At 39.3% G+C, this 19,991-nt stretch overlaps 1 long non-coding RNA gene across 2 annotated transcripts in view; it reads left to right on the top strand.

Annotated features, from left to right (window-relative positions):
• Positions 1-3,148: 3,148 nt before the first annotated feature.
• The window catches only part of LOC134423052 (uncharacterized), a 261,702-nt gene continuing 244,859 nt past the window's right edge, over positions 3,149-19,991 (top strand). For both annotated transcript variants that reach the window (XR_010028994.1, XR_010028995.1), the window contains exon 1: positions 3,149-3,303. This is a non-coding gene — a long non-coding RNA (uncharacterized LOC134423052). The remainder of the gene's footprint in view (positions 3,304-19,991) is intronic.

Here is a 19,991-nt window from a genome sequence, read left to right as displayed (position 1 = left end):
CAGCAGAGCATGCTTGGTAGCAGCAGCAGTGTGAACAATGTGAGTGGTGTAGCACATAGGAAGGGATGGATACTCCTTAACTTGGGAACCAAGGGATGGATACTCCTTAACTTGGGAACCAAGGGATGGATACTCCTTAACTTGGGAACCAAGGGATTGATACTCCTTAACTGGGAACCAAGTTGGAAAAGATACTGCTTGTTGCTGTGCCTACCAAGTCATTACTGGGAGTGTTGCAGGCAGTCTGCAGATAAAAGATAACACTGTCTGAATGGAGTAACATTACTACCTACATTGCTCTTTGTTTTTCTTCTTTTAAAATCTCTGCTCAAAATGATTGCAACTGCTTCCTAGTATTAGATTTTGTAGGCCAAATATGCTCTGTCATGTATTCTCAGTTGCATCCTAAGTTTTTGATCAGAAATATAGAGATATAAACCTTTATCTAAATGATTTTTGAGACGTTATTTTAAGAATAATCACTCTTGGCCATCCATGTCTCTTAAATGTCAGCCAGTGGATATTTACCACTAGTAATACAGTGCACAGATTGTTTTGTTTAAACTCTTTAGGTGAAGCCTTTGAATTCTGGTTTTTTTTGTGATGAGCACAACCAAGAATGTTTTTGACTTAATTGGTATATGTTTCAGGTTGATTTCCTTATTTGCATAGTTCTTGCAGTGCTCTGAGGGTTGGGCTCAGCTGTGTCTGGCCAGGCAATGCAGTCTCAGCAAGGTGGCTCTGCTCCAAGGGTGCCTGGGCTGGGTGGCAGCTCCACACGTCTCCATGCCTGTGCAGCCTGGGGCCTGTGCTGCTTTCCATGTCAGATCCTGAAATGCATTTTGTGGCTTCCTAATGCTCCATGCCAACCAGCTGAGATGGAGCATTCAAGAGCTTCAACCTAGAAAATTAATGGTCTGATGTTTCAGGTGTGTTTACCTTTTGTGGCCTGCAGGATACTTACAGCTTGCACAGGAGGAAAAGGAAGCGGAAATTTCACATCTCAATTAGGCTTGGTTTTCAGCCTCTCAGGCTGCTGGCAGTGCCAAACACTTTTAAGTAATACCAGCAGTGTGAGCATAGTTTACAGTCAGTAAATTTGTGTGCTCCAGACTAAGCATGGCTGCTTTATTTTGCCCTCCTTGTGAAATTGCCCATTGTCAATACTGTGAATGGAAGGTGTTTAGAGTAGCAGTGGGAGGATGTAATGTGGTAACAGGTGTGATGAAGGGCAGGAATCTGTTAAAGAAGCCAGAACTGTAGCTGCAGCACAGAGGCCTTTAGGGCACTGTAGTTACAGCAGTGGTAAGATGTGAGCCTCTGGGGAAGAGTTAGAGAATGTGTACTGACAGTTAGACTTGCTTTTCTCTACTTTTATTTATTTGTGTGAAGTTTTACTAACAGTCACTGTTTTCTTTGCCTAGTATGAAGGTCTTGCATTTTTTTTGTCCTGCAGTGCTTTGGTAGGGTGGTAGGCAGGGTAAAAGTGTGGGTGCTCTGCTATGTCCAGTCTTAGTTGAACACTTCCAGGGATGGTGATTCCACCATCTCCCTGGGCATCCCATTCCAATGTCTAATCATCATTTCAGTGAAGAATTTTTTCTTATGTCCAAGCTAAGCTTCCCCTGGTGCAACTGAAACCCGCGTCCTCTGGTCCTGGACTCTCCCCAGGTTTGATCCTTGACCTGACAAAGGATGCTTCCTTTATGGCTTTGGTTATGCCTCTTCAGGGAGAACAGAGTAATAAAGAATAGAAGCCCCCTTTTCAAATGAATTTCTCATTCATAAAGCTTAGATGAGAATGTGGGACTTGCAGAATAGTGAAAATGATATTGAGAGTGTGAGCTCTGATTTTACCTCATAAGTCTGTGCTGCAGTTTTTCCTGCTTTCCTGTTGTGATAATAGTGGAAAGATAACTTTTCTTTCACAGTGTCTATATGTAAAAGCTTTGCTGTTTCATTTCTTGCCAGTTCACCTCTGCAGACCAGTTTTCCTGTGCGCTCCCAGCGTGTTTGTCCCGTGCCAATAACAGAGCCATAACTGGCGGATGGGCAGGTGGGAACTGCTGTGGTGGCTCTGCAGCTCCACAGGTAAAGCTGAACCACAACTGGGCACCTGCAAATTAAATGAAATTCTGGATTTTTTGGATATAACTCTAATACTGTTGCAGTAACTTCTGTAGGCTTTTTCTATATGTCATGTTGTCCACTTCAAAATATATTGCCTTCTTGTATCATTGAGAGCATTGTGTGATATGAAATCTTTGAACACATTGAAGAGTTGTACAGGTGCACCTAGCTGACCTCTCTCACTCCATTCACTATATTTTGTGTCATATTGTTTCATCTTTTGCTCATCTCTTCACTAGCTAACTTTCCCTTCTTTTTAATTGCTCATTATAATGCTTTTTTCCCAAACTTGTAGTACTTTTCATTTTACCTCTGTGAACCTATTTTGATTTTGATTTGTGGTTTTTTTGTCTTCTTTTAATAATTGACTGTGAAAAAATATGGCATTATGTTGGTTTTGGCTGGGGCATAGTTAATTTTCTTCACAGTAGCTGCTCTGGGGCTGTGTTTTGAATTTGTGTTGAAAACAGTGTTGTTAACACAGGGATGTTTCAGCTATTAATGCAGCACTTAGCATCAAGACCCTTTCTGTTCCTCACCTCACCCCACCAGTGAGGAGAATGGGAGTACAAAAGAATTGGGAGGGAAAACAGCTGACCCCAGCTGATAGCCCAGACCATATGGAGATATGCTCAGCACATGAAGCTGGGGGAGAGAGAAGGAAGAAGGGGTGTTTGGAGTGATTACACTCAGCTGCATGGTTTCATGGGCATGGTGGTATTTGGTCAATGGTTGCACTTGATAATATTTGAGGTTTTTTCCAACCTCAATGATTCTGTGATGGTGTTTGTCTTCCCAAGTCAGGATTATGAGCAATAGGGCCTGGCTTTCCTGGAAATGGCTGAGCACCTGCCTGCCTGAAGTTTTGAATGAATTCCTTGCTTTGCTTTGCTTGTGTGTATGGCTTTTACTTTCCCTATTAAACTGTTTTTATCTCAGCCCACAAGTTTTCTCACTTTTACTTCTCTGATTCTCTCTGCCATCCTGCCTGGGGGAGTGAGCAAGTGAGTGGCTGTGTGGTACTTAGTTGTCAGCAGGCATAAAACCATAACCAGTAAAAGATGAAGAATAATGATATAATAGCTCCAGTTGTCTTCACTCCTATACAACCTAATGATTATCACTAGTGTTGGGAAATGAATTTTCAGAATTTATGATTCTCCAGGAAAAGAGGTAAGAGGGAAACAGGAGTTGGGGCATGCTGTTAATAGCAGAAATGACTTCAACAGAGAGATTCTTTTTCACCTTGTGTCTCATCTAATTATGACATGATTGCTGTTCTCTGGTATTTTACTGTATGGGCAGGTGAGCCCATTTCTGAGATGTAACAGATCACAGATGAGAAAGCATAGATTAGCCTGAGCTTTCTTCTCAGTCTTGCTGTCTCCAATGTTGTCTGCACCAGATGCTCCCTTTATTACCAAACTGTTCCTGCTGGGTGTTTGTTGAGGGGTGCTCACATGCAGGGAGTCAGGGGTCTCAGCTCTCACTGACTTCTGCTTGGCAGATTCTTGAATAGCAAACTGGATGAGTTATTGAGAAATAAAGGTGGCGTGCAAGCATAGTGCCCAGAATAACAGCATTTTATCTTCTTGTAAGTATGACTTCAACATTCTAGTTTTGGAAGTCTAATTTAAAAATAATTCAGTGCTTCACTGTTTAATTCTCTTGTGCTGTTGATGTGGGAGACTTCAGAGCGACAACAAAAAAAGGCAATAAAAGCAGACAATGACTTTGGTTATGTATTGTGTATCATAAATATTTGTGTCTCTGACTGGTTTCATTTTAGCTAGCTGAGGAAATATAACTTGCTGAAGGCGGTTACCTTTGTTCAAAGCCAACTGAGACAGCACCAGCACTCAGTAATTACAGCCATACAGTTTCCAGGAGACTCCTTCTTCACCAGACCTGTCGTCTCATGTCCCCATTTGTAACACTGTTCATTATATTCAACCTGCTGCCGTCACTCCAGAGCTTTCAAAAGGTGTTCTGTGGGCGATCGTGCTGCAGGACGTGGATAATGAAATAGTTAGACGTGACTTGTATTATAATGGGCTCACCTAACTTTCATTTGGCTTGAAAAGTAGACTTAATAAAAGCAAGAGTGAAAGGCATTTTATGTTTTTAATAAGGAGTCTCATGTGCTATAACCTGCCGTTTTTCATTGTGTGTCTCTTCTCATGGTTTCTTTTTGAGGCACCTGACAGAAGAAGAGCAGTGAATGTCTCTTAATCTTAAAGCTTTTTGAAAATCTGCAGTGGTAATCAACAGTACTCATCAGTAATTTCCAACTGCAGTAAGTGACTCAAAGTTTTTACATCTACAGCTTCTATTTTAAATGGATAATTATTTGTTGATGGTAAAGATAGTCCTCTTCATCAAAAACAAAACCGAAATATCTACACACTATAGAGCACCACCTCTGTTTAATCACTTATTAGCAAATTTTTTTTCAATATCTAATAATAATTTTTAAAAAATCCCCCTACCTTGCAGTATCTCCAGTTGGACTGTAAAGGAGCTGAAGGAGTTTGTGCTGCTCTGTTCTGTGGCGAGACAGAGCCACGCTTCACATCAAGGTTTAGAAATGCCTAGAAGAGCAATGAATAGAGACGAGTTCAAACACTGAAACCTGGGTGTGATGACTGTTGGAAAATATCTTCCTAATGTAAACCAGAACTCTCTGTTGTAGTGCTGTTGCCTCGGTTTGACTAGACAGTCATTGCTACAGGTGAGCCACAGCGTGGCTCCAGGGAAGCCCCATCCTTGCTGCTGCAGACTTGGATAAGCACACGCACCACAGCGCAGGTGAGAGGCAGGATGCAGGTCTGGGGGCACGATAAATTGGAGGTGATGTAGAAATGCAGCCACTGTAGGAACTTGTAAATAGATACCTGATTTCTGAGGTCATAGGCAATAACAGTAATACAGTTAAGGGGAAGATAAGTTCTGTATCCCAAAATGGGCAGTTGTGCTCTCAGTGGAATAGGTTCAATAAATGCAGGTGTGACTGATGGGATCGCATGGAACAAGAGCTGGCTAAAATACTCATCTTGCTCTGTAAAACCCAGAGGTAGTGTTGGTCAGTGGTGGAAAGCTCTTTGAGGGAGGGCAGCTGGTTACCTGCCCCTTTGATTAAGAACATCTGGGCTTTGGTGAACACTGTCTTCACCTCTTTCTACTTGTATTTCTGGTGGTACAGCTCTGGGTCTGTACCCAGAACTACTTTCAGCTCTGACTGTACTGTCATGGTATTCAGTTTTTCTCAATGTCACAGCTACTAATAAAATAGTCATGTTTCCTGTAAACTTCAGACATCTACTTTCCCCTTCGTCCACTCAATTTTGCCCTAAACTCCATCTGAAATTGATGGAACACTCTTCTCATGATATTAGTTGTGCAAAGTATACATTGGCTTTAGTAACAACTGCCTTCTCTTGATGTTTTTTGATGGATTGGTTCAGGGACTTGTGTCAATACCTTGTCTTTTTAACTCTGCAAGAAGCAGGTAACCAATGGCTGGATTTTCTAGGGTGTTTACATTTGGGTAAGGTATGTGTATGGAAGACAAATAGCAAATAGCTGTAATCATGCAAGAAGATCTTGCCTTTGTGTATTTAGAAATGCCCAGAGAAGTAATCAGAGACATCTTGTGAGAGCTTTAGACAGAGCTAGGAAAAAAAAAATAAAATTAGGAAATCCTTTTAGTTAAAAGTTTATTGCTGAAGAGAGGACCTGGAACAAGAGTCTTGGTCATGGTCTTTGGAACCATGCTGGCATCTTTTAGCTCTCATCCACCCCCTCCCCACAAAACCCATTACTTGTCAACCCTTTCCCACTAACAGTTTGCAAGATTTCCTAGACTTCTTTCAGCTGCACTCACACGACTACTCACTGACCCTTGTAATCCACCCTGTCACTCACACACCATTCTGCAGACCCAGCAAAGCCATGTTTTCTCTTTCCTGCTGCAATGCCTGGAGCTGGTGCAGCCCAGCCGTGCCTTGGTGGCCTTTAACCACTTTGACTTGCTCTGACCTCTCATTCCCAGCTTTGCAGTTGTTATGGTTGGCACAGTGTGGTCACTTGGCACAGGTATGGTCTGTTTTCAGCTCCTTTAGCCAGGCATTGCTTGTGCAGTGTGAAAGGGAGTGCTGCCTCACTGCATTAAATGGTCCAGCTGTTGAAAGAAGTATTTTTAATTACAGGATATTGAATGAAGCATGATTTGTCATATTATGTACTGACTAGTGGATGTAATAATACTTTTTTTTCTGCAATTATACAAGTTAATAACATTTCTATTGACTACAGTTTCAGGAAAGGTCTCTGTGGTGGGAGATATTTAGTCTGTGGAAGTCAGTGACACATGTCTGGTTAAATTCAGTAACACCAGGATTTAACCACTAACTGACAAATCAGATGAAAAATAGCAGTGAAATTATCAGAGCACTTGCAGGTTATTCTTACTCTTCCTCAAGCTGCCAAAGCTTTATATGATACTTAAATCAATTTGGTAAGTCTTTTTCTCTACTACTGTGACATTCACAGCCAGAGGTATTTCTGGACCTTTTCCACAAGTGGTGGCCAATACCTCTGCGGTAGTATGCACCCTTATTTTAAAAATAACAGAATCATATTGGACTAAATCCAGAAGGGGTGTATGTGGAAGTGAGTTGTTGCTCATACCCTGTGTAGGAGGGCTGCTGGACATTGAAGTGGACATAATTTGCTCTCTTTAGGGGGGTTGGTCTGAGTTACTTGTGGGAGAGTTAATGCTCCTTGGAGATGTCAATCAGTTTTCATTTTAATAACATGCCTTGTTGAATTTAAAACTGGCATTTAATATTGACACTGTGTATGAACTGCCCTGTCATTATACACATGCTAACCTAGATTTATAAAATAATAAAATCATTGTGATTTAAATTCTCACAAAATATTGATGGAAAAAAGTGTCATACGCTTATGAGAGTAGCTTACTTGCTAATGTATTTGCCATTTTTTACTGACCTTGCTGTGAATGCAACCTTGCTGCAGGCTCCTGCAAATTGGAGCTCTGCTACAGTATTTCTGTTCAGTTAATACCTGCAGAGCCACATATTTACTGGAAGAGCACTCTATTCTTCCTCCCTTCCTTCTGGAATACATTACCCTAATAACCAAAATGACAGTCTAGAATAATACATCTTTATTTATTGATGTATTTCTTGGTTCTGCTCTGTGATAAGAGGCATAGTGATTTCATTCAAGCAGGGTATTACACTGACAATTTCTTTCTACTTCAGTGTTCATCTACCTGAAGGAAAACCAGCCTGAATCAGGAAGAAAAAGTTTCCCTTTATTTTCTGTGCTAAAATAAAGCTGTGCTAAGGGAACATGAGGGCTGCAAAGGCACGCTTTCAGTAGGGGGAGGAGATTCCGGGATTAACACGGTCAGTGTCATGTTTTAGGACTTTCATACTCATGCATTATGATCCTGCCTTTTGTTAGAATATGCATACTATTTCAGTTGTACAGCAATGCTCATAATGCCATTTCAGTTTAAAATGGTTTTCAATTATGAGTATGGTAGGCCTTTTGGGGAATACTAAAGACAGAAGTCTGATTTTTGTAATTTCTGAGCCAGAAATGGTGGAAGGATTGAAGGAAGACAGAGTGGGATTCATGTGGTAAAAAGGTGGGCTGGTTATTTGGTACTGGGGTGTTACTTATCTCCTAGAGGTAAAAGCTTAAAACTGGAAATGAGGTTAATTTGTGGCACATCCTCCACTGTAAATCAATTACAAATTAAAAAAGAAATTAAGCAACTGGATGGAATTATTGTCCAGCTTGAAAAAAGACCAAGTGTTGATCTTTAACTGGAGCTTTTACTTCCATTTTTTGTTTCTATATTTATCTGATTATGGTATTGGGTAATTTTAGGGATGTCTCTGAATTTTATTGTATCAAAGTTTTATTTTATTCTTGTGACAACAATGCCTTTTTTATTGACTCACTGAAATAATCATGCTACACCGCCTGATTGAATGTCAAAGTCTTGATTATGCATTTAAATAGAAAGCCATGCTTTTAGAAGGGGCTGCATGCTCAGTTTCCCCAGCTCTTGACTTTTTGTTGGCTTCCCTTCCTTGTCTGGTTTTCAATTATGAGCACTGTAGCTTGGATCCCTCCTGGAGGAAATTTCCTTTTGTGGTGGGCACAAACAGCATTGTGCTGATGAGTTGTGTGTATTTAAGAAAAGAAAAATATGAAAAGAGAGAAATTTCTGGAAAAAAAAATTTAATTTGGCCCTGAATTATCAAACTTTATATAAATACTGTGCAGGGAATTTTACTTTTGTGTTTCAATATAACAAAGTGGGATGACAGCTAGAGAAAAAAAATCTAAGAAATTTTAATAAAAATAATATTTTAGGAATTTACATGGAAAAAAATGAGCAAATATTTAATAGAAATATGCCTCTGAGCAGGTAAAGTCATGTTGCCCTGAAAGGATCCTGTCAGATCAAGGCTGTGAAAAGAAATCCAAATTAGTTGTTCCAAGTTGTTTTGGACAGTATGTATCAGGATCATTAAAGCCAACCTTCAGATACAGTGAAAAATTAATTTTCCAACACAGTAGAAAGTGAGAGAGGAACTGAAACTATGACATCTGTATTTGAATATAAAGAGGACACAGAAATTGAGGGAGAACAGATCTGAGATGCTAAGGGAGACACAGGGGGCTTGTAATGACCTTGTCACTTGTATTCTCCAGTAATGTGCAGTTCTTCCCTTCCTGCAGAGATTTCTATTGAAATCACCCATATCTGGACTGTTCTAATAAACCTGCTTGTAATTAGTTGGACCTGACCTGCTTTCTGAGATTCGCTTTGGAAAGAAAAATAGAACTAGCTGTTCTGAAGTGAAATGAACTTGGTATTTGATCACAGAATGGGCTGAGTTAGAATAAAAAGTTCAGTATTTGATGTTTTGAGAAAAAGAAAAGAATATTAGAATTGCCTCTGAAGAAAGTGGAGCAAATTAATTGTTTCTTTGGGTTGGTAAATGGAAGTGTTGCAGTGTCTACAAAAGAGAATGTTTTACGTTTCTCTTGAAAAGAGCAGAAAAATAATTTTGGGTGAGCAGTGCAGATGGTGTTCAGAAGCATTGGAATATATGCTAAGAGTTGAAAGAGGCATTTGAGTTCAATAAGTCATTTATGAATGGCATTGAAATAAAATAATGATCTTTTAACAACAAACATGTTATGCATTTTGAAGAGGTAACTTTTAAAACAGTTCAATAGTTTTCATGTGATTAATTGCTTAGGACTTGAAACCTAATAGATATTTTTGCCTTTCTTTTTAGTAGTGTAAAGGGGACAAATAAAATGAAGAGTAAAGGAAGCAGCAAGACAGAGTGTGTTTCCCTAATTCTTTCCAAAATTATGTATGATTTTACTAATGTTATTGTTCTCCTCCCTTCTACCTCCTCTTTTTATAGATGTACATGGATTAATGTGTTAAAATGGAAATTTGATTTGGGGCTAAGAAAACTATTTCCATGGAAATAATAACATTGTTGTTGTTCTTTGGTTTGGGAAGCATTCCAGAAAATGCAATCCATCAGTTTTTCTTCAGTCTAGACACAGGACAGAAATAATGATCACTTTTGCAAATAAGTGCAGTATTATTAGGAACCTTTGTATTTGGATTTTCATGAATTTTGAACAGCTGAAGTTTATGGGGGGTTTATGTGTGTGTGTGTGTGTATATATATATATATATATATATATATATATATATATATATATACACACACACGCATACAGAAATAAAAAAAATTCATTGTGTTCAGATTTTTTTTTACCATGTCAGTTTTCTTAAAGGACAGTAGATGTCCATGAAATTTTCTTTGACTGTATTTTAGTCTGCGGACTGTTCAGCATAATTTGTATTCTTAGCCATTTATCTAGTTGTGGTGAAGTAAGGACTAAGAACCATTAAGTGTATCTGATCTTGTGTGGGACTAATGGCTTTCTTGAGATTAATCACAAGCAAAAGTCTAGATAAATCTACCCCATTTGAAGAGTTAAGGATAAAGTAGTCTCACAATGAAAAGTTAAAATTTGTGTTCTAGTTCCAGAGCATTGTGTGCTAGGTTTCACCAATGGACACACATTGATGGTGCTGGGAGAGCCAAGAAGTTACATTTCATCTTGGCTAGAAGCAGGGTAGTGTTCAGTGGGCTTCTGTCTGATTCCCTTGGGTACTTCCACATGGCAAAACTAACATGAAAAATGTAGAAACACCTTAATCTGGTGTAATTATTTGTACTTATTTGTTAAGAAAAATACCCTAAGTACTGTTTTGCTGTAAGTGATGGCATGATTTTGTATTGTTAGCAGTAATACGTATGAAACTTATGGACAAAAGGCCATTGTTAAGCCTTTTTAAAAAAAAAAAAACATAAAAGACACAAAGGCATTTTCCTTAAACATCAGGGTATATAAAGCAGTATTTATAAAAGCTTTATAAATTACAGTCTTTACTTATAAGCATATTCATATTGATGTTCAATTTATTTACCCAGGAGACCAATTTATTTTGCTGCCTGGCTGTTAACTGTTCCCATTGACACCCAGGTCTGCTCTGACCAAGCAACTGTGACAAGTGGTTTATTGAACTGTGAACGGGCACTGTCTGCCTCCAAACAATGGCTTTATCTAATTATGAACCCCCTGCACCATTGCAGTCCAGTGTTGTTCGTTAGGCAAACAAGATTTTAATGTTATTGAAAAATTAATTTGAGTCTGCTACGGTGAAAGATAGTCTGCATTGACACTCAATGTGTCTGCATTGTGACTGTATAAGCTCAGGTGAACTGAGTGAGATGTTCTGACTGCAGTTTGTTGGAGACTGTGAATACTTGAGAGGGCAAAAGTGAACTGCCTTAGAAGAACATATAAAGGAAAGGAATTAACTGAACAAAATCTACTGCTTATACTTTAAAGTAATCTGATATTATCAAGATGATTTTTTAAAAATAGCTGTGATAGAAGAAAAATAGGTGTACTTGTGGAAAGGAAAATTGGATCCTCAAGAAGAAGTTAACTGTGAGACTTGGAACTATTAGCAGAAATTGAATATACCCTCTTGAAAACACCTCCACTATTGTCCCTATTGCTTTGCCAGAAGATAATTGATTGCAATCAGAGCTTTTGTTTTCACCTATCAGTAAGTCAGCTTCTTCAAGAACATTCACCAACAACCATAGAAAAAATTCAGAGCGTTTACTTTATTGCAAAAAAAAGATGGAACCAAATGTGTGTATTACAGAACTGAAGAAGAATGATATGTTAATGTTCTAGTAAAATATATGATACATTTGTGAGTAAAAGCAAATCTCCTTTCCAGTGAGAATTTGCACAAACTGGTTTGTAAACAAAATTCACTTAATTCCTTTTTATCACTGAGAACTGTTTGGATTGCTTTTGGAGGCATTGCTTAATGGTCTTGTATAATTGGTTCACATGTTAAGTCCCTATTGGTAGTTTCACTGTGATTTTCTTATGAAATATGAAAGTCTTAAAAATTTAATGGTGAATTAATATTAATTTAATCAAATATTTCAATATTAAACATATTAATATTTCATCTTCTATATGGCTATGCAGATTTTTGAAAGCCACTCCAGTGTTGTCTGGCAAACTACTTGGTTATACAAAGACTGTTTAGAAATTTCCTGGCTCATGTGGTATCTGCACAGTAGTCAGTCTGCCTGGGTCGTTGGTTATTTTTATTCACCCTCCAGAGTGAATATAAATGAGGTGCAGGAAATGGAGAAGCTAAAGAAAGTTTACCAAGTCTGGTGGAGTCTGTGGTTTCGCTGTGCCTGCCTAGAACACACACTTAAAAGGAGCCTTGCATGATTTTGCAGGTCAATCTGCTCGCAGCAGGGTGTGACTTGTATCAAACCTGCTGTGCTTGGGCACCTGAGGGCTGTCACTGACAAGGGGCTGCCAGGGAGGGACTGCCACCCATCGGGGCTAAATGAGTCACTTGCACAGAGCTGATAAAGCCAGAGATTTACTGAAGGAGACAAGCCCGCGCTAAAACAAGCTCCTCTCTCTATTGAAACCCTGTCACTTTAATCAGTCATCTCCCCATGTCAGACACAGCCAGGGCTGAGTGCAGGAGGTGCAGCTGAGGGATGGCAGTGCCCGGTGGCTGGGACACTGCAGGGTGGCTCCCTGTGCCACAGGGCTCTGCTGGGCAGAGGCAGTGCCATGGCACGGTGCTGGGCGTGTTCTGCAGCCCAGGTGCTGTCCAAGAGCTGATAGGTAGTGCTAAAGACAGACTGATTTTCCCAGGTGATCTGTGCCTTTTCCTGGTTTTTTAATACAACGTCATTCTCGTATCCCAGCTGTGCTTTTCATAACCTGGAATAGTCTCCTGGACAATAACTCAGCTCTTCCATCTCTATGATCTCCATTGCCATACAGAGCTGTTGTTGTAGATGCATACCCGGGTTCTATAACAACATTTTGAACCAACAATCAAGCGGTGACTATCGATGTAGTAAGGAATATTCAAAGTAAGGTTTTTTTGGTCCAGGAAATTTCAGTTTTCTAGTCTCTACTTTACACAGAGAAATCAAAATCCATGCACAAACAAGACATAATGACAAATTGTGAAAATGCACGAAAAATGGCTTTGACCTTAGAAGCTCCCCAACTGCAACAGTCAGATCCACTTGCCAAAGCCAAAGTAGTCTGTTGAATCATGTAGGCACCATAAACTTGGCTGAAGCACTAATTAAGTATGGTGATCTTAAAAGAATTCATGTTTCATCCTGGCAAGATGCCCATAAGGAAAAGACAGATCTGTCACAGTCTTGCAGACTTTAGTAATTAAGGTTTAAAATACTTCTCAGTCTAAAACAAGAATAGTTCAGACAGAGATAACTGTTTAAAGAGCATCCCTGATGAATTGACACCGCTTTTCTATTTCAGACTGGCATGCTTTAACTCTTTTTTATTATTGGCATCTATGCAAAATGTAGAGGAAAAACAGAAATTAGGATTTCTGAGTCTTGCATTTCGTCTCACATTCCAACCTGAAGGAGGGAGAATTCTGAAGGAGGGAGATGTCCACCAATACTTTAGTCATATTGCTCTGAGTAGTGACTAAATACAAAATGAAAGGTCAAGTTGATTGCATATGCCCTGACTTAAACAGGATAAACATAAACTTATATGTGAGTATGATCTCCCAGTATAATTTGAAATAACAAGTTATCTTTTTAGATCTTGGAACTCTCACAATCTATTTTCTATTCAAAAAGGTCAGGCTAGTTTTAAGGATTCAGGGGTATTCAGGGTATTCAGGGGCCCAAGATCATGAGCATTTCTGTAGTGCACTATTAGTCTGTGTTACATTTCTGGAGTAATCCAATACTTGTCTCGGAACAGTCTGCCCTCTGGCATAGTCACTCTGCTGTCATAAGAGTTTAGTTTTCTGTGATCTTGGTGGTATTTAACAATAAGGTCTGAACTGTGTGTTTAGCAAAAGCTGTGGGAACATGGATGTCAAGTCCATTAATCTCAGGTAAAAAAATAAAAATCCCCTGGCTGGCCTGTCAACCAAGGATTAGCTGTGTCCTCACTGCAAAAGCTATTCAAACAGCCCACCAGTTAGGTCAGCTAGTCCTCCTGCCCTGAGACTTTTTAGGAGGAACTGGCAGCTACAGCTTACAGTTCTTGAGTCTGTGTGTGGATGGAAGACCACAGGCCACTCCTGTGCAGTGTTTTGTTCACTGATGCCAGGCTGACACTATTGCATTAAATCCATGTCAAACAGCAGGTGCCAAGAGGCAGATGAATGTATGAGATGGATGGGGAATCAGCAGCTTCTGATAGCAGCTTCTGAGCATGTTTCTGTTACTCAGCAATTCATTTTTGATCTGACTTTATTTGGAAGGTAAATATTCGATGTATGCATTTATTAAATGTAATAAATAAGACAAATTTGTTGGCATGTTTTCTAAATGTTTTCTCATATATTGAAAAGATTAATTTTTTGCAGTGATGATGTGACTTTCATATAAGCATGTCTGAGGGCACCTGAGGCAACCAGGCAAATGCTGCAGAAATTTTGTCTGGATCTGCTGCTTTGGTTTGGCTGATGAAAACAGGCAGTGTCTCTTCTGGTGGGGCCTGGTGACCTATCTCTGTCTTTTGAGTGATGTTGTGCTGGTGATTTGTGGTGGATGAATTGAGATGACTTTTTTTTTTATCTGGTTAAAAAGGTCACAAAAATGTCTTGCAATCCTCTGTTGTGGAAAAAACTTTTATTTTTCTCTACTGCAGCTCTCAATCAATGTGGCTGTTCTGCATGGTTAACAACATATCTCCAGAATCCTATTACTATGCAAAGTAATTTCAAATTATTTTGCAATAAAGTGCTCAGACTCTGTTGGATTTCCTGACTTTCTGGAGTTATCTTAAATTCTCAGAACCATTTGGCCCCATTCATTTTCATTTGCAAAATTATCAGTAATATGGAAATCAGTGTTAATTATTTCTCTAGCCACTACTGTCAGCACTAGCCAAAAGTGACATTTTAAATCTTTGTCTTATTAGCAATTCTGATGCAGGGGCGCTCATTCAGCATGGTGATCTGTGTCTCTGGCACCTTCACTGGCCATCTCAGTCCAGGCTGCCCAGGGGGTCAGGGGGAAGCAGAGCTGGTGGGATATTCCCACTCCAGCAGTAAATGCAGCAACATCTTCTCCCTGTCTGGCGTTGGCCTGGCTTTCTAGGAGCTGCTCGAGGTGTTTGCCTCAAACCCTCTGGTGCTGGTTACTTTGCATCCAGGCCTGGCAAGCCTTGTTCCCTTTATTAGCTGGATCCAGCTCCAGCAAACACTGTGGCTGTTTAGTCTTTCTGGCTTGGGACCTGGCTTTGGACCAGGATGTGAGGTAAAGGATGTGGGAGACATGCCCAGGTTGTAGCTCAGTGCACCAGCTTTTGGATGTGTGCTGAGAAGGCCTTTCATTCACATTCGTCCTCTTGGTATAAAGAATTTCTAAGGTGTGCCCTTAACTTTATGGTTTGACACATTAAGATTTATATTTAAAATTCAATTATACATTTATTAAAAGGCTGAGGCGGAGTATGAATATGTAAAGTGAGAATTGAAATTAAATGTTATGTTAGGGTTTTGCTTTAGGGTCTGCAAAATTTGGTGTACCTAGAATATGGCTTAAAAATCTATAGCAGCCTTAATGAGTTTTCAATATACCTGTAATTCTGAAGCTCTTGAGAGAGGTAATAATTTTTCTTTTTTGTTAGATAATGAATGACAGGCCAAGCAGAATAAGTTCTGAAATTTGATTTTTTTTTTTCAGTGAACCATATATATATATCTGGTAAAATGATGACAATAGAACTTGTTTATTAAACTAATGTAGTGATTTTATCACTTCATACTTGGTATCTTAGTACCTGATATTAGCCTGGAATGGTTGTCATGGTAGCAGAACACACTGTTCCTTTAATTTGACCTTAAGTTCAAGCCCTGCTGTTGTGGCAGAAATGCCAAGAACACCTCCGCTTTTATAAAAAACATCCTATGAAATGCATGCAAAACCAAAAACGGCTGAAAAGGAAGGACAATCTGACATGACATTATGAGGCCAAAAAAGAGAAGAGCTTTATTTTAACTAGGGGACCAAGAAATAAACAACTGTGAGGATGCTTTCACTGTTGACAGTATGTTTTCTGTCTAGGCTGACTTGCTCCACCACCACTGTATTCATTATTCCCAGCAGAAGTGGCTTCCCTTCAAAAATTTGCTTTTCTTTATATTTTTGAGGGTCTGTTGAGTTTGCTCTCAGAGAGCACTGACCAAACTGGCCAAGTGCCAAGGCAGCAAATGGTTGGAGGGGTCAGAGGAGGTTCAAATTGGGGTCTGGCCAGAGGAGAGCTCCTGCTGGCTAGTGTTTAGAGATTTCTGTACCCTTTTTGTCTAACCCGGTCACTCCACATGACTTTGTGGTCAGTGATGTTTTTGAGGCTCTGATCCATAACCCAATGGAATACATTTGCTCTTGGATGGAGTTTAGAAAACAAAGAACTTCTTGGTATTGTTGCAGGACATGCCCTTTCCTGAGGCCAGCTAGTGAGATGAGAATGTAGGGAAGATGATCTCAAAGAATACTCTGGAAGTCAGAGCATGCTCAGATCAGTGGAGGCTGAAAATGTATGTTGTGCTGAAGGAGTAATGCTGTTGTAATATTTGGTGAGATTCTGGACACAATGTAAATCTGTGATGCAGCAGAAAGGGTAAAATGTGTCCTGCTGCTTTGTGTCCATGTGCTGTGCTACTCTCGCTTTGTCATTTTTATAGCTTCAAGGAAGGTGTCTGCTTCAAATGCCCTTGGTGATCTAAACTGGTCTAGGTTTTCAAGAAATGATTGAGGTAACAGTTTATAATCTCCAACTTTCAATTTGAGAACTATGGCAATGACTTAAAAAAAGCCTCATGACTTGAGCAAACCTAATGAGATCTTGGTGCTGTACACAGCATGGGAGCTTATGCTTTGCAGCTGCCCAGAGACTTTGCTTTGCCAAGTCATGCAGCAGCTGCTCTATTTTTGTTATTTATTGCTGCTGAACTTCAGCAGGAGCATTTTCAGTGTGATGTGTGTCATCCATGCTGCAGCACATGTGCACATTGCCCACATCAGTGACTGTTTGGCTAAATCAAGGTGAATTAGGTGCCTGGTTGCCTCTTTAGAGTTGAGGGACAGAACTGTGGGACCTCGTTCATCCATGGAATACTGTCCTGGCCCAGGATGTTGGCTGTTGACTGAGGATTCGCTCAAGATTAAAAGAATTAGGAGTGAGCTTCAGCAGTCTTCATGCAGTGGTCATTTGGGATTGGTGAAAAATTCTTCTAATACCCAGAACATTCTATCGGGACTGGACACTGACAGCAAACATGAGCTAAACACTAAACCTTTGATGCATAGCTGTGCTAGAAGCCAAAAATCTGGGAAAAATGTGCTGAGGGTAACATGGACTTGGCTGATCCACAGGGGTTGGCAAACTGGGGCTAGAGGACTAGGGGACCCTTGGAATGGTACCTGTCCTGCAGTGCCCTCACACAGTGACTGGGCCTGGCCCAGGCCAGTAATTGGGGTCAGGCACACATCAGTAGTTGCCAGGCAAGTCCATGGTGGTGAAGCAAGTCTGATGTTCAGAACAGATAAATCCTGTGGTAATGAATAAATGAAATCTTGAGTGAGTTTTCAAGGTCATTTACTGCCCTAAAGATTTAGTGGTTCAATTTTCACACTGCTGTAGTCTAGAAGCATGAAACCTTTGTGGGTATGTGGTTGGTTCCCGCTGGTCCTTTTTGAGACTTACAACTATTTTGGAGCATATTCTAAAGCTGTGAGTTACTAGTCTATTGCTGCATTTACTCAGAACAAAATGCTAGGGAGAATTCTGTGTCCTGGAGAATTATCATTGCCTCCAAAGAGTGAAATATGAATACAAATCAGTTTGCAAATATCATTCTAACGTCAGTAATTTTCAGTTGAAGAAAATGCGAACAAAGTATAAATAACCTAATTATTAGTGTTCTTCCTATCACAAATGATGCCTTGTGAATTCAGATCATAGGGGAAATAGATGGAAGAAAAAGACACAACACAACAAGTACAAGCATGTGAGAGTTACTCTGTTCCATTCTAATAGTAGATCAGCTTAGGCTTATTTGCCATGCAGTGTGCCCTTTGATAAAGCCAAAACCTTCCAGCTTAGTCCTCTTTTCTGTGTTTTCAGGGCTGTGATATAAGCTTGTCTTTTATTTTACAGTAGTAAAAAAGAGTACGAGCTGAACACTAGTGTCAAACAAAACAACATCTCCCAATGTTGCTTCTAATGTTTCTTTTGAAGATGCCTCTTCTCTTTCCCTCTAAAAGTGAGTCCCAGATTTCATCCAATGAGTTGTGCTTGTTGAACCCCTCCCAAAGGGGATGAGTGCCCACTATCAAGGATGCAGCTTTTGGACCATGGTGTGCAGCTCTGGGGCTGTGGAATTTCATGGCTGTGGGATTTCAGGGCTGAAGCACACAGAGGGCCCAAGCTACAGTGTGCAGGCAAATATAGGTACTTCCTTTTTTTCTTTTTCTCCTAAAGTAATGTAAAAAACCCAACCCAAAGCAGCCCTTCCCCTTGTCTTCCAAGCCCTTCAGGTTTGTTTGATAGCTCAGGAGTAGGCACAGCCCTGCTGATCTTTCAGAAGTGCCTAAAGAGTTATCTGTAGCCTTTGCTTGGATATAATACAAATATGATTTTTGCATGTTTCCAAACTGCAAAAATCAGAAGCCTCAACATTTTGGTATGCCCATTACAGCCTGCATATAATGGAGAAAGATCCACTCTTGAAATAATTGACCAAAGATTTTTTTTAGGGTGGTTTAACAAGGGTTTTAAGTGTTCTGTTTTTCACCTTCTGAACTTTAAGTAAATGTTTTGTAAAAGGTGTATAATGGTCTTCAGTTGTTTCTGTTGGGAACTCAGTGTAATGTTCTTGTTGGGTGTTTTATGCCCTGGGCTGTGTTCTAATGCAATTTGTGCTTGCTTGTTGACGAAAGAAAATTTTGAAATGGATAATGAGGATATAGTTGACCTTGAATAAAAAGTTATGGTGTGTAAGAATACTGTTTGTATTATTAAATCAGCTTTGAATTTTGGTAAAAGCAAATAAAGTAGAATGTATATTTCTTTCTCTTACTGTTTCTTTATTGATTTGAAGGTGGGTTTTGCCTTCATTTTTCAAGAATGATGAATCTTGATTCTGAGTCAATCTTGACCAAAAGAAGGGTTAGAACAAGAAAAATTCATTCAGATAATTTTAACTGAAGAAGATAAAAAAAAAATTCTTTAAGCTGCTACCTTAATGACCTTTCCTGAGGAAAAAACCAATCAAATGATAATTCTTTATTAGTAAAAACAAACAACTTTCATTTTGATTCTTATTTTTTTTTGTTTGCATGTCTTTCAGTTAGAAACTTTCATTAGCAGTAGTCTTTGCTACCATTTTCATTGCACTCAAATGCTTAAAAACTACCATACTTTACATTTTTTCCCTAGATTTTTTTGGGGTAGTTTTTGTTTAATGTAACAATCTCACATAAACCATAAACTCTCTTAATGTTCATCGACCAGGAGACAGTTTGACCTATAAGGTACTGTCGTCTTTAGAAATAGCATACTACATGGTGTAAGGACTTTAAAAAACATCTGAAGAATGGAGTAAGAATCAAGGAATATTATTTCAAAATTCTTCCAAAACAGTATGTTCAGTGTGATTTCTGTAGCTGTTCTTGCAGGAAAAAAACCTGCTTTTGATCTAGCTTAAATTTTTTAATTGTTTGTTTTGCAGCATCACTGTTCTAGGCGGAAAGAATCTGAAGTGTGTCATGTTTAGGATAGCTCAGGCTAAGAATTCTCTTGGTCATTCCTCTGTGTGATATGTGCAAAGGTGTCAAGTAGCCTGTGACATCTGATAACAGCATTCCCTTGTAAACAGCCTGTGCAAGGAAACTAGAATATTGCCAAGTTCCATTTGCATAAAAAGAGCATATTTTGTATTATCCATTTATTCCTGTTAAAGGTAATCCAGATAATAGCATGTAATGTGTGTAGGTACATCTTTAAGTAATCTACATTGAAGATATAGTTCATTCTGAGTGACTAATGTGTGTTCTACTAGAAGAGTTCTAAAAGCATTACATGAACTTTTAAAGCATAATCTGGTTAGTTAAACAAGAACTGGAAATTCAGATTTGTTCATTTTTAAC

This window comes from Melospiza melodia, chromosome 11, assembly GCF_035770615.1.
Source record: "Melospiza melodia melodia isolate bMelMel2 chromosome 11, bMelMel2.pri, whole genome shotgun sequence".
In the NCBI taxonomy this organism is placed as follows: Eukaryota; Metazoa; Chordata; class Aves; order Passeriformes; family Passerellidae; genus Melospiza; species Melospiza melodia.
This window is presented reverse-complemented; position numbering and strand designations above follow the sequence as displayed.